Raw genomic sequence first — 14,888 nt, forward strand, 5'->3', positions numbered from 1 at the left:
TCATAATGATTTATATATTATGTGTTACGTGGATTTTTATTATACTTAATATCAATCAAAGCGCAAAAATTGCTCTAAGCCTGACTCTTGCTGTTCACTGGTTCCCTCGTTGGTGCAGTAGGCAGCAAGTCATTCGCATAATCTGAAGGTCGTGAGTTCGAGCCTCTCACAGGGCACAGAGTTTTAGAAACTAAATAGTATCATATATTGTAAAAATGTTTGTAAAAAAAATCGGATACCAGTGCCCGGTTTAAAGATTCTTGATTTCCAGGCTATCTTAATATTCTGAAGGCATTACTTCTGAGAACCTTGTTGCTTCTGGGAAGAAATGACTTGACGGATTTTTAGAAACTAAATAGTATCATATATTGTAAAAATGTTTGTAAAAAAAATCGGATACCAGTGCCCGGTTTAAAGATTCTTGATTTCCAGGCTATCTTAATATTCTGAAGGTATTACTTCTGAGAACCTTGTTGCTTCTGGGAAGAAATTACTTGACAGCCATAAAACATGGCATTCCTAATTGTGTACAACAGTAGTTCAAATTCTCCTATTGATTTAACATGATACGTGTAACATGGATTTTAATTATACTCTGTATCGATCTTAGCGCAAACATTGGTATGAGCCTGAATGATTGTGATCTGGTTGCCTCGTTGGCGCAGTAGGCAGCGCGTCAGTCTCATAATCTGAAGGTCGTGAGTTCGAGCCTCAAACGGGGCATAGAGTTTTAGAAACTAACAAGTATCATGCATTGTAAAAATGTTTGTAAAAAAATCGGATACCCGTGCCCGGTTCAAAGAAACTTCATTTCCCGGCTGTCATGATATACTGAAGGAATTACTTATGAGAATCTTGTGGCTTCTGAGAAGAAATTACTTGAGAGCCATAACACATGGCATTCTTCATTGAGCACAACAGTAGTTAAATTTTTCATATTGATTTAACATAATATGTGTAACATGGATTTTTATTATACTTAATATCAATCTTAGCGCAAAAATTGCTGTAAGCCTGACTATTGCTGTTCAATGGTTCCCATGTTGGTGCAGTAGGCAGCATGTCATTCTCATAATCTGATGGTCGTGAGTTCGAGCCTCTCACAGGGCACAGAGTATTAGAAACTTAATAGTATCATATACTGTAAAAATGTTTGTAAAAAAAATCGGATACCAGTGCCCGGTTTAAAGATTCTTGATTTCCAGGCTATCTTAATATTCTGAAGGTATTACTTCTGAGAACCTTGTTGCTTTTGGGAAGAAATGACTTGACAGAGTTTTAGAAACTAAATAGTATCATATATTGTAAAAATGTTTGTAAAAAAAATCGGATACCAGTGCCCGGTTTAAAGATTCTTGATTTCCAGGCTATCTTAATATTCTGAAGGTATTACTTCTGAGAACCTTGTTGCTTTTGGGAAGAAATGACTTGACAGAGTTTTAGAAACTAAATAGTATCATATATTGTAAAAATGTTTGTAAAAAAAATCGGATACCAGTGCCCGGTTTAAAGATTCTTGATTTCCAGGCTATCTTAATATTCTGAAGGTATTACTTCTGAGAACCTAGTTGCTTCTGGGAGGAAATGACTTGACAGCCATAAAACATGGCATTCCTAATTGTGTGCAACAGTAGTTCAAATTCTCCTATTGATTTAACATGATACGTGTAACATGGATTTTAATTATACTCTGTATCGATCTTAGCGCTAAAATTGGTATGAGCCTCAATGGTTATGTTTTAGTTGCCTCGTTGGCGCAGTAGGCAGCGCGTCAGTCTCATAATCTGAAGGTCGTGAGTTCGAGCCTCACACGGGGCATTGAGTTTTAGAAACTAACTAGTATCATGCATTGTAAAAATGTTTGTAAAAAAATCGGATACCCGTGCCCGGTTTAAAGAAACTTCATTTCCAGGCTGTCTTAATGTACGGAAGGTATTACTTATGAGGATCTTGTGGCTTCTGAGAAGAAATTACTTGACAGCCATAAAACATGGCATCCTTAATTGAGTACAACAGTAGTGCAAGTTGTCATAATGATTTATATATTATGTGTTACGTGGATTTTTATTATACTTAATATCAATCAAAGCGCAAAAATTGCTCTAAGCCTGACTCTTGCTGTTCACTGGTTCCCTCGTTGGTGCAGTAGGCAGCAAGTCATTCGCATAATCTGAAGGTCGTGAGTTCGAGCCTCTCACAGGGCACAGAGTTTTAGAAACTAAATAGTATCATATATTGTAAAAATGTTTGTAAAAAAAATCGGATACCAGTGCCCGGTTTAAAGATTCTTGATTTCCAGGCTATCTTAATATTCTGAAGGCATTACTTCTGAGAACCTTGTTGCTTCTGGGAAGAAATGACTTGACAGAGTTTTAGAAACTAAATAGTATCATATATTGTAAAAATGTTTGTAAAAAAAATCGGATACCAGTGCCCGGATTAAAGATTCTTGATTTCCAGGCTATCTTAATATTCTGAAGGTATTACTTCTGAGAACCTTGTTGCTTCTGGGAAGAAATTACTTGACAGCCATAAAACATGGCATTCCTAATTGTGTACAACAGTAGTTCAAATTCTCCTATTGATTTAACATGATACGTGTAACATGGACTTTAAATATACTCTAGTTATACTCTAGTAGGCAGCGCGTCAGTCTCATAATCTGAAGGTCGTGAGTTCGAGCCTCACACGGGGCATAGAGTTTTAGCAACTAACAAGTATCATGCATTGTAAAAATGTTTGTAAAAAAATCGGATACCCGTGCCCGGTTCAAAGAAACTTCATTTCCCGGCAGTCATGATATACTGAAGGAATTACTTATGAGAATCTTGTGGCTTCTGAGAAGAAATTACTTGAGAGCCATAACACATGGAATTCTTCATTGAGCACAACAGTAGTTCAATTTTTCATATTGATTTAACATAATATGTGTAACATGGATTTTTATTATACTTAATATCAATCTTAGCGCAAAAATTGCTGTAAGCTTGACTCTTGCTGTTCAATGGTTCCCATGTTGGTGCAGTAGGCAGCATGTCATTCTCATAATCTGATGGTCGTGAGTTCGAGCCTCTCACAGGGCACAGAGTATTAGAAACTTAATAGTATCATATATTGTAAAAATGTTTGTAAAAAAAATCGGATACCAGTGCCCGGTTTAAAGATTCTTGATTTCCAGACTATCTTAATATTCTGAAGGTATTACTTCTGAGAACCTTGTTGCTTCTGGGAAGAAATGACTTGACAGAGTTTTAGAAACTAAATGGTATCATATATTGTAAAAATGTTTGTAAAAAAAATCGGATACCAGTGCCCGGTTTAAAGATTCTTGATTTCCAGGCTATCTTAATATTCTGAAGGTATTACTTCTGAGAACCTTGTTGCTTCTGGGAAGAAATGACTTGACAGCCATAAAACATGGCATTCCTAATTGTGTACAACAGTAGTTCAAATTCTCCTATTGATTTAACATGATACGTGTAACATGGATTTTAATTATACTCTGTATCGATCTTAGCGCTAAAATTGGTATGAGCCTCAATGGTTGTGATATGGTTGCCTCGTTGGCGCAGTAGGCAGCGCGTCAATCTCATAATCTGAAGGTCGTGAGTTCGAGCCTCACACGGGGCATAGGGTTTTAGAAACTAACTAGTATCATGCATTGTAAAAATGTTTGTAAAAAAATCGGATACCCGTGCCCGGTTTAAAGAAACTTCATTTCCAGGCTGTCTTAATGTACGGAAGGTATTACTTATGAGAATCTTGTGGCTTCTGAGAAGAAATTACTTGACAGCCATAAAACATGGCATCCTTAATTGAGTACAACAGTAGTTCAAGTTGTCATAATGATTTATATATTATGTGTTACGTGGATTTTTATTATACTTAATATCAATCTTAGCGCAAAAATTGCTGTAAGCCTGACTCTTGCTGCTCAATGGTTCCCATGTTGGTGCAGTAGGCAGCACGTCATTCTCATAATCTGATGGTCGTGAGTTCGAGCCTCTCACAGGGCACAGAGTATTAGAAACTAAATAGTATCATATATTGTAAAAATGTTTGTAAAAAAAATCGGATACCAGTGCCCGGTTTAAAGATTCTTGATTTCCAGGCTATCTTAATATTCTGAAGGTATTACTTCTGAGAACCTTGTTGCTTCTGGGAAGAAATGACTTGACAGAGTTTTAGAAACTAAATAGTATCATATATTGTAAAAATGTTTGTAAAAAAAATCGGATACCAGTGCCCGGTTTAAAGATTCTTGATTTCCAGGCTATCTTAATATTCTGAAGGTATTACTTCTGAGAACCTTGTTGCTTCTGGGAAGAAATGACTTGACAGCCATAAAACATGGCATTCCTAATTGTGTACAACAGTAGTTCAAATTCTCCTATTGATTTAACATGATACGTGTAACATGGATTTTAATTATACTCTGTATCGATCTTAGCGCAAAAATTGGTATGAGCCTGAATGGTTGTGATCTGGTTGGGTCGTTGGCGCAGTAGGCAGCGTGGCAGTCTCATAATCTGAAGGTCGTGAGTTCGAGCCTCACACGGGGCATAGTGTTTTAGAAACTAACAAGTATCATGCATTGTAAAAATGTTTGTAAAAAAATCGGATACCCGTGCCCGGTTTAAAGAAACTTCATTTCCAGGCTGTCTTAATGTACGGAAGGTATTACTTATGAGAATCTTGTGGCGTCTGAGAAGAAATTACTTGACAGCCATAAAACATGGCATCCTTAATTGAGTACAACAGTAGTTGAAGTTGTCATAATGATTTACATATTATGTGTTACGTGGATTTTTATTATACTTAATATCAATCAAAGCGCAAAAATTGCTCTAAGCCTGACTCTTGCGGTTCACTGGTTTTGTTGGTGCAGTAGGCAGCACGTCATTCGCATAATCTGAAGGTCGTGAGTTCGAGCCTCTCACAGGGCACAGATTTTTAGAAACTAAATAGTATCATATATTGTAAAAATGTTTGTAAAAAAAATCGGATACCAGTGCCCGGTTTAAAGATTCTTGATTTCCAGGCTATCTTAATATTCTGAAGGTATTACTTCTGAGAACCTTGTTGCTTCTGGGAAGAAATTACTTGACAGAGTTTTAGAAACTAAATAGTATCATATATTGTAAAAATGTTTGTAAAAAAAATCGGATACCAGTGCCCGGTTTAAAGATTCTTGATTTCCAGGCTCTCTTAATATTCTGAAGGTATTACTTCTGAGAACCTTGTTGCTTCTGGGAAGAAATGACTTGACAGCCATAAAACATGGCATTCCTAATTGTGTACAACAGTAGTTCAAATTCTCCTATTGATTTAACATGATACGTGTAACATGGATTTTAATTATACTCTGTATCGATCTTAGCGCAAAAATTGGTATGAGCCTGAATTGGTTGTGATCTGGTTGTCTCGTTGGCGCAGTAGGCAGCGCGTCAGTCTCATAATCTGAAGGTCGTGAGTTCGAGCCTCACACGGGGCATAGAGTTTTAGAAACTAACAAGTATCATGCATTGTAAAAATGTTTGTAAAAAAATCGGATACCCGTGCCCGGTTCAAAGAAACTTCATTTCCCGGCTGTCATGATATACTGAAGGAATTACTTATGAGGATCTTGTGGCTTCTGAGAAGAAATTACTTGAGAGCCATAACACATGGCATTCTTCATTGAGCACAACAGTAGTTACATTTTTCATATTGATTTAACATAATATGTGTAACATGGATTTTTATTATACTTAATATCAATCTTAGCGCAAAAATTGCTGTAAGCCTGACTCTTGCTGCTCAATGGTTCCCATGTTGGTGCAGTAGGCAGCACGTCATTCTCATAATCTGATGGTCGTGAGTTCGAGCCTCTCACAGGGCACAGAGTATTAGAAACTAAATAGTATCATATATTGTAAAAATGTTTGTAAAAAAAATCGGATACCAGTGCCCGGTTTAAAGATTCTTGATTTCCAGGCTATCTTAATATTCTGAAGGTATTACTTCTGAGAACCTTGTTGCTTCTGGGAAGAAATGACTTGACAGAGTTTTAGAAACTAAATAGTATCATATATTGTAAAAATGTTTGTAAAAAAAATCGGATACCAGTGCCCGGTTTAAAGATTCTTGATTTCCAGGCCATCTTAATATTCTGAAGGTATTACTTCTGAGAACCTTGTTGCTTTTGGGAAGAAATGACTTGACAGCCATAAAACATGGCATTCCTAATTGTGTACAACAGTAGTTCAAATTCTCCTATTGATTTAACATGATACGTGTAACATGGATTTTAATTATACTCTGTATCGATCTTAGCGCAAACATTGGTATGAGCCTGAATGATTGTGATCTGGTTGCCTCGTTGGCGCAGTAGGCAGCGCGTCAGTCTCATAATCTGAAGGTCGTGAGTTCGAGCCTCACACGGGGCATAGAGTTTTAGAAACTAACAAGTATCATGCATTGTAAAAATGTTTGTAAAAAAATCGGATACCCGTGCCCGGTTCAAAGAAACTTCATTTCCCGGCTGTCATGATATACTGAAGGAATTACTTATGAGAATCTTGTGGCTTCTGAGAAGAAATTACTTGAGAGCCATAACACATGGCATTCTTCATTGAGCACAACAGTAGTTAAATTTTTCATATTGATTTAACATAATATGTGTAACATGGATTTTTATTATACTTAATATCAATCTTAGCGCAAAAATTGCTGTAAGCCTGACTCTTGCTGTTCAATGGTTCCCATGTTGGTGCAGTAGGCAGCATGTCATTCTCATAATCTGATGGTCGTGAGTTCGAGCCTCTCACAGGGCACAGAGTATTAGAAACTTAATAGTATCATATACTGTAAAAATGTTTGTAAAAAAAATCGGATACCAGTGCCCGGTTTAAAGATTCTTGATTTCCAGGCTATCTTAATATTCTGAAGGTATTACTTCTGAGAACCTAGTTGCTTCTGGGAGGAAATGACTTGACAGCCATAAAACATGGCATTCCTAATTGTGTGCAACAGTAGTTCAAATTCTCCTATTGATTTAACATGATACGTGTAACATGGATTTTAATTATACTCTGTATCGATCTTAGCGCTAAAATTGGTATGAGCCTCAATGGTTATGTTTTAGTTGCCTCGTTGGCGCAGTAGGCAGCGCGTCAGTCTCATAATCTGAAGGTCGTGAGTTCGAGCCTCACACGGGGCATAGAGTTTTAGAAACTAACAAGTATCATGCATTGTAAAAATGTTTGTAAAAAAATCGGATACCCGTGCCCGGTTCAAAGAAACTTCATTTCCCGGCTGTCATGATATACTGAAGGAATTACTTATGAGGATCTTGTGGCTTCTGAGAAGAAATTACTTGAGAGCCATAACACATGGCATTCTTCATTGAGCACAACAGTTGTTAAATTTTTCATATTGATTTAACATAATATGTGTAACATGGATTTTTATTATACTTAATATCAATCTTAGCGCAACAATTGCTGTAAGCCTGACTCTTGCTGTTCAATGGTTCCCATGTTGGTGCAGTAGGCAGCATGTCATTCTCATAATCTGCTGGTCGTGAGTTCGAGCCTCTCACAGGGCACAGAGTATTAGAAACTTAATAGTATCATATACTGTAAAAATGTTTGTAAAAAAAATCGGATACCAGTGCCCGGTTTAAAGATTCTTGATTTCCAGGCTATCTTAATATTCTGAAGGTATTACTTCTGAGAACCTAGTTGCTTCTGGGAGGAAATGACTTGACAGCCATAAAACATGGCATTCCTAATTGTGTGCAACAGTAGTTCAAATTCTCCTATTGATTTAACATGATACGTGTAACATGGATTTTAATTATACTCTGTATCGATCTTAGCGCTAAAATTGGTATGAGCCTCAATGGTTATTTTTAGTTGCCTCGTTGGCGCAGTAGGCAGCGCGTCAGTCTCATAATCTGAAGGTCGTGAGTTCGAGCCTCACACGGGGCATTGAGTTTTAGAAACTAACTAGTATCATGCATTGTAAAAATGTTTGTAAAAAAATCGGATACCCGTGCCCGGTTTAAAGAAACTTCATTTCCAGGCTGTCTTAATGTACGGAAGGTATTACTTATGAGGATCTTGTGGCTTCTGAGAAGAAATTACTTGACAGCCATAAAACATGGCATCCTTAATTGAGTACAACAGTAGTGCAAGTTGTCATAATGATTTATATATTATGTGTTACGTGGATTTTTATTATACTTAATATCAATCAAAGCGCAAAAATTGCTCTAAGCCTGACTCTTGCTGTTCACTGGTTCCCTCGTTGGTGCAGTAGGCAGCAAGTCATTCGCATAATCTGAAGGTCGTGAGTTCGAGCCTCTCACAGGGCACAGAGTTTTAGAAACTAAATAGTATCATATATTGTAAAAATGTTTGTAAAAAAAATCGGATACCAGTGCCCGGTTTAAAGATTCTTGATTTCCAGGCTATCTTAATATTCTGAAGGCATTACTTCTGAGAACCTTGTTGCTTCTGGGAAGAAATGACTTGACGGATTTTTAGAAACTAAATAGTATCATATATTGTAAAAATGTTTGTAAAAAAAATCGGATACCAGTGCCCGGTTTAAAGATTCTTGATTTCCAGGCTATCTTAATATTCTGAAGGTATTACTTCTGAGAACCTTGTTGCTTCTGGGAAGAAATTACTTGACAGCCATAAAACATGGCATTCCTAATTGTGTACAACAGTAGTTCAAATTCTCCTATTGATTTAACATGATACGTGTAACATGGATTTTAATTATACTCTGTATCGATCTTAGCGCAAACATTGGTATGAGCCTGAATGATTGTGATCTGGTTGCCTCGTTGGCGCAGTAGGCAGCGCGTCAGTCTCATAATCTGAAGGTCGTGAGTTCGAGCCTCAAACGGGGCATAGAGTTTTAGAAACTAACAAGTATCATGCATTGTAAAAATGTTTGTAAAAAAATCGGATACCCGTGCCCGGTTCAAAGAAACTTCATTTCCCGGCTGTCATGATATACTGAAGGAATTACTTATGAGAATCTTGTGGCTTCTGAGAAGAAATTACTTGAGAGCCATAACACATGGCATTCTTCATTGAGCACAACAGTAGTTAAATTTTTCATATTGATTTAACATAATATGTGTAACATGGATTTTTATTATACTTAATATCAATCTTAGCGCAAAAATTGCTGTAAGCCTGACTATTGCTGTTCAATGGTTCCCATGTTGGTGCAGTAGGCAGCATGTCATTCTCATAATCTGATGGTCGTGAGTTCGAGCCTCTCACAGGGCACAGAGTATTAGAAACTTAATAGTATCATATACTGTAAAAATGTTTGTAAAAAAAATCGGATACCAGTGCCCGGTTTAAAGATTCTTGATTTCCAGGCTATCTTAATATTCTGAAGGTATTACTTCTGAGAACCTTGTTGCTTTTGGGAAGAAATGACTTGACAGAGTTTTAGAAACTAAATAGTATCATATATTGTAAAAATGTTTGTAAAAAAAATCGGATACCAGTGCCCGGTTTAAAGATTCTTGATTTCCAGGCTATCTTAATATTCTGAAGGTATTACTTCTGAGAACCTTGTTGCTTTTGGGAAGAAATGACTTGACAGAGTTTTAGAAACTAAATAGTATCATATATTGTAAAAATGTTTGTAAAAAAAATCGGATACCAGTGCCCGGTTTAAAGATTCTTGATTTCCAGGCTATCTTAATATTCTGAAGGTATTACTTCTGAGAACCTAGTTGCTTCTGGGAGGAAATGACTTGACAGCCATAAAACATGGCATTCCTAATTGTGTGCAACAGTAGTTCAAATTCTCCTATTGATTTAACATGATACGTGTAACATGGATTTTAATTATACTCTGTATCGATCTTAGCGCTAAAATTGGTATGAGCCTCAATGGTTATGTTTTAGTTGCCTCGTTGGCGCAGTAGGCAGCGCGTCAGTCTCATAATCTGAAGGTCGTGAGTTCGAGCCTCACACGGGGCATTGAGTTTTTAGAAACTAACTAGTATCATGCATTGTAAAAATGTTTGTAAAAAAATCGGATACCCGTGCCCGGTTTAAAGAAACTTCATTTCCAGGCTGTCTTAATGTACGGAAGGTATTACTTATGAGGATCTTGTGGCTTCTGAGAAGAAATTACTTGACAGCCATAAAACATGGCATCCTTAATTGAGTACAACAGTAGTGCAAGTTGTCATAATGATTTATATATTATGTGTTACGTGGATTTTTATTATACTTAATATCAATCAAAGCGCAAAAATTGCTCTAAGCCTGACTCTTGCTGTTCACTGGTTCCCTCGTTGGTGCAGTAGGCAGCACGTCATTCGCATAATCTGAAGGTCGTGAGTTCGAGCCTCTCACAGGGCACAGAGTTTTAGAAACTAAATAGTATCATATATTGTAAAAATGTTTGTAAAAAAAATCGGATACCAGTGCCCGGTTTAAAGATTCTTGATTTCCAGGCTATCTTAATATTCTGAAGGTATTACTTCTGAGAACCTTGTTGCTTCTGGGAAGAAATGACTTGACAGAGTTTTAGAAACTAAATAGTATCATATATTGTAAAAATGTTTGTAAAAAAAATCGGATACCAGTGCCCGGTTAAATGATTCTTGATTTCCAGGCTATCTTAATATTCTGAAGGTATTACTTCTGAGAACCTTGTTGCTTCTGGGAAGAAATGACTTGACAGCCATAAAACATGGCATTCCTAATTGTGTACAACAGTAGTTCAAATTCTCCTATTGATTTAACATGATACGTGTAACATGGATTTTAATTATACTCTGTATCGATCTTAGCGCAAAAATTGGTATGAGCCTGAATGGTTGTGATCTGGTTGCCTCGTTGGCGCAGTAGGCAGCGCGTCAGTCTCATAATCTGAAGGTCGTGAGTTCGAGCCTCACACGGGGCATAGAGTTTTAGAAACTAACTAGTATCATGCATTGTAAAAATGTTTGTAAAAAAATCGGATACCCGTGCCCGGTTTAAAGAAACTTCATTTCCAGGCTGTCATGATATACTGAAGGTAATTACTTATGAGAATCTTGTGGCTTCTGAGAAGAAATTACTTGACAGCCATAACACATGGCATTCTTCATTGAGAACAACAGTAGTTAAATTTATCATATTGATTTAATATATATGTGTTACAGTGGATTTTTATTATACTTAATATCAATCTTAGCGCAAAAATTGCTGTAAGCCTGACTCTTGCTGCTCAATGGTTCCCATGTTGGTGCAGTAGGCAGCACGTCATTCTCATAATCTGATGGTCGTGAGTTCGAGCCTCTCACAGGGCACAGAGTATTAGAAACTAAATAGTATCATATATTGTAAAAATGTTTGTAAAAAAAATCGGATACCAGTGCCCGGTTTAAAGATTCTTGATTTCCAGGCTATCTTAATATTCTGAAGGTATTACTTCTGAGAACCTTGTTGCTTCTGGGAAGAAATGACTTGACAGAGTTTTAGAAACTAAATAGTATCATATATTGTAAAAATGTTTGTAAAAAAAAATCGGATACCAGTGCCCGGTTTAAAGATTCTTGATTTCCAGGCCATCTTAATATTCTGAAGGTATTACTTCTGAGAACCTTGTTGCTTCTGGGAAGAAATGACTTGACAGCCATAAAACATGGCATTCCTAATTGTGTACAACAGTAGTTCAAATTCTCCTATTGATTTAACATGATACGTGTAACATGGATTTTAATTATACTCTGTATCGATCTTAGCGCAAACATTGGTATGAGCCTGAATGATTGTGATCTGGTTGCCTCGTTGGCGCAGTAGGCAGCGCGTCAGTCTCATAATCTGAAGGTCGTGAGTTCGAGCCTCACACGGGGCATAGAGTTTTAGAAACTAACAAGTATCATGCATTGTAAAAATGTTTGTAAAAAAATCGGATACCCGTGCCCGGTTCAAAGAAACTTCATTTCCCGGCTGTCATGATATACTGAAGGAATTACTTATGAGAATCTTGTGGCTTCTGAGAAGAAATTACTTGAGAGCCATAACACATGGCATTCTTCATTGAGCACAACAGTAGTTAAATTTTTCATATTGATTTAACATAATATGTGTAACATGGATTTTTATTATACTTAATATCAATCTTAGCGCAAAAATTGCTGTAAGCCTGACTCTTGCTGTTCAATGGTTCCCATGTTGGTGCAGTAGGCAGCATGTCATTCTCATAATCTGATGGTCGTGAGTTCGAGCCTCTCACAGGGCACAGAGTATTAGAAACTTAATAGTATCATATACTGTAAAAATGTTTGTAAAAAAAATCGGATACCAGTGCCCGGTTTAAAGATTCTTGATTTCCAGGCTATCTTAATATTCTGAAGGTATTACTTCTGAGAACCTAGTTGCTTCTGGGAGGAAATGACTTGACAGCCATAAAACATGGCATTCCTAATTGTGTGCAACAGTAGTTCAAATTCTCCTATTGATTTAACATGATACGTGTAACATGGATTTTAATTATACTCTGTATCGATCTTAGCGCTAAAATTGGTATGAGCCTCAATGGTTATATTTTAGTTGCCTCGTTGGCGCAGTAGGCAGCGCGTCAGTCTCATAATCTGAAGGTCGTGAGTTCGAGCCTCACACGGGGCATTGAGTTTTAGAAACTAACTAGTATCATGCATTGTAAAAATGTTTGCAAAAAAATCGGATACCCGTGCCCGGTTTAAAGAAACTTCATTTCCAGGCTGTCTTAATGTACGGAAGGTATTACTTATGAGGATCTTGTGGCTTCTGAGAAGAAATTACTTGACAGCCATAAAACATGGCATCCTTAATTGAGTACAACAGTAGTGCAAGTTGTCATAATGATTTATATATTATGTGTTACGTGGATTTTTATTATACTTAATATCAATCAAAGCGCAAAAATTGCTCTAAGCCTGACTCTTGCTGTTCACTGGTTCCCTCGTTGGTGCAGTAGGCAGCAAGTCATTCGCATAATCTGAAGGTCGTGAGTTCGAGCCTCTCACAGGGCACAGAGTTTTAGAAACTAAATAGGATCATATATTGTAAAAATGTTTGTAAAAAAAATCGGATACCAGTGCCCGGTTTAAAGATTCTTGATTTCCAGGCTATCTTAATATTCTGAAGGCATTACTTCTGAGAACCTTGTTGCTTCTGGGAAGAAATGACTTGACAGAGTTTTAGAAACTAAATAGTATCATATATTGTAAAAATGTTTGTAAAAAAAATCGGATACCAGTGCCCGGTTTAAAGATTCTTGATTTCCAGGCTATCTTAATATTCTGAAGGTATTACTTCTGAGAACCTTGTTGCTTCTGGGAAGAAATTACTTGACAGCCATAAAACATGGCATTCCTAATTGTGTACAACAGTAGTTCAAATTCTCCTATTGATTTAACATGATACGTGTAACATGGATTTTAATTATACTCTGTATCGATCTTAGCGCAAACATTGGTATGAGCCTGAATGATTGTGATCTGGTTGCCTCGTTGGCGCAGTAGGCAGCGCGTCAGTCTCATAATCTGAAGGTCGTGAGTTCGAGCCTCACACGGGGCATAGAGTTTTAGAAACTAACAAGTATCATGCATTGTAAAAATGTTTGTAAAAAAATCGGATACCCGTGCCCGGTTCAAAGAAACTTCATTTCCCGGCTGTCATGATATACTGAAGGAATTACTTATGAGGATCTTGTGGCTTCTGAGAAGAAATTACTTGAGAGCCATAACACATGGCATTCTTCATTGAGCACAACAGTAGTTAAATTTTTCATATTGATTTAACATAATATGTGTAACATGGATTTTTATTATACTTAATATCAATCTTAGCGCAAAAATTGCTGTAAGCCTGACTCTTGCTGTTCAATGGTTCCCATGTTGGTGCAGTAGGCAGCATGTCATTCTCATAATCTGATGGTCGTGAGTTCGAGCCTCTCACAGGGCACAGAGTATTAGAAACTTAATAGTATCATATACTGTAAAAATGTTTGTAAAAAAAATCGGATACCAGTGCCCGGTTTAAAGATTCTTGATTTCCAGGCTATCTTAATATTCTGAAGGTATTACTTCTGAGAACCTAGTTGCTTCTGGGAGGAAATGACTTGACAGCCATAAAACATGGCATTCCTAATTGTGTGCAACAGTAGTTCAAATTCTCCTATTGATTTAACATGATACGTGTAACATGGATTTTAATTATACTCTGTATCGATCTTAGCGCTAAAATTGGTATGAGCCTCAATGGTTATATTTTAGTTGCCTCGTTGGCGCAGTAGGCAGCGCGTCAGTCTCATAATCTGAAGGTCGTGAGTTCGAGCCTCACACGGGGCATTGAGTTTTAGAAACTAACTAGTATCATGCATTGTAAAAATGTTTGTAAAAAAATCGGATACCCGTGCCCGGTTTAAAGAAACTTCATTTCCAGGCTGTCTTAATGTACGGAAGGTATTACTTATGAGGATCTTGTGGCTTCTGAGAAGAAATTACTTGACAGCCATAAAACATGGCATCCTTAATTGAGTACAACAGTAGTGCAAGTTGTCATAATGATTTATATATTATGTGTTACGTGGATTTTTATTATACTTAATATCAATCAAAGCGCAAAAATTGCTCTAAGCCTGACTCTTGCTGTTCACTGGTTCCCTCGTTGGTGCAGTAGGCAGCAAGTCATTCGCATAATCTGAAGGTCGTGAGTTCGAGCCTCTCACAGGGCACAGAGTTTTAGAAACTAAATAGTATCATATATTGTAAAAATGTTTGTAAAAAAAATCGGATACCAGTGCCCGGTTTAAAGATTCTTGATTTCCAGGCTATCTTAATATTCTGAAGGCATTACTTCTGAGAACCTTGTTGCTTCTGGGAAGAA

The 14,888-nt window shown here is 37.0% G+C and overlaps 12 non-coding genes across 12 annotated transcripts; all 12 read left to right on the top strand.

The window, feature by feature from the left end:
- The first annotated feature begins 1,745 nt into the window (after window positions 1–1,745).
- trnam-cau (transfer RNA methionine (anticodon CAU)) lies at window positions 1,746–1,818 on the top strand. The gene has a single exon. It is a non-coding gene; the product is annotated as a tRNA-Met (tRNA).
- A 1,739-nt stretch (window positions 1,819–3,557) lies between these two features.
- trnam-cau (transfer RNA methionine (anticodon CAU)) lies at window positions 3,558–3,630 on the top strand. Its single transcript has one exon. It is a non-coding gene; the product is annotated as a tRNA-Met (tRNA).
- Window positions 3,631–5,421: 1,791 nt separating this feature from the next.
- On the top strand, window positions 5,422–5,494 carry trnam-cau (transfer RNA methionine (anticodon CAU)). The gene has a single exon. It is a non-coding gene; the product is annotated as a tRNA-Met (tRNA).
- An 861-nt stretch (window positions 5,495–6,355) lies between these two features.
- Window positions 6,356–6,428, top strand: trnam-cau (transfer RNA methionine (anticodon CAU)). The gene has a single exon. It is a non-coding gene; the product is annotated as a tRNA-Met (tRNA).
- Window positions 6,429–7,128: 700 nt separating this feature from the next.
- Window positions 7,129–7,201, top strand: trnam-cau (transfer RNA methionine (anticodon CAU)). The gene has a single exon. It is a non-coding gene; the product is annotated as a tRNA-Met (tRNA).
- A 699-nt stretch (window positions 7,202–7,900) lies between these two features.
- On the top strand, window positions 7,901–7,973 carry trnam-cau (transfer RNA methionine (anticodon CAU)). Its single transcript has one exon. It is a non-coding gene; the product is annotated as a tRNA-Met (tRNA).
- Window positions 7,974–9,928: 1,955 nt separating this feature from the next.
- On the top strand, window positions 9,929–10,001 carry trnam-cau (transfer RNA methionine (anticodon CAU)). Its single transcript has one exon. It is a non-coding gene; the product is annotated as a tRNA-Met (tRNA).
- An 861-nt stretch (window positions 10,002–10,862) lies between these two features.
- trnam-cau (transfer RNA methionine (anticodon CAU)) lies at window positions 10,863–10,935 on the top strand. The gene has a single exon. It is a non-coding gene; the product is annotated as a tRNA-Met (tRNA).
- Window positions 10,936–11,798: 863 nt separating this feature from the next.
- On the top strand, window positions 11,799–11,871 carry trnam-cau (transfer RNA methionine (anticodon CAU)). Its single transcript has one exon. It is a non-coding gene; the product is annotated as a tRNA-Met (tRNA).
- Window positions 11,872–12,571: 700 nt separating this feature from the next.
- On the top strand, window positions 12,572–12,644 carry trnam-cau (transfer RNA methionine (anticodon CAU)). The gene has a single exon. It is a non-coding gene; the product is annotated as a tRNA-Met (tRNA).
- An 860-nt stretch (window positions 12,645–13,504) lies between these two features.
- trnam-cau (transfer RNA methionine (anticodon CAU)) lies at window positions 13,505–13,577 on the top strand. Its single transcript has one exon. It is a non-coding gene; the product is annotated as a tRNA-Met (tRNA).
- Window positions 13,578–14,277: 700 nt separating this feature from the next.
- Window positions 14,278–14,350, top strand: trnam-cau (transfer RNA methionine (anticodon CAU)). The gene has a single exon. It is a non-coding gene; the product is annotated as a tRNA-Met (tRNA).
- The last annotated feature ends 538 nt before the right edge of the window (window positions 14,351–14,888 follow it).

Source organism: Gadus chalcogrammus, chromosome 18 (assembly GCF_026213295.1).
Source record: "Gadus chalcogrammus isolate NIFS_2021 chromosome 18, NIFS_Gcha_1.0, whole genome shotgun sequence".
In the NCBI taxonomy this organism is placed as follows: domain Eukaryota; kingdom Metazoa; phylum Chordata; class Actinopteri; order Gadiformes; family Gadidae; genus Gadus; species Gadus chalcogrammus.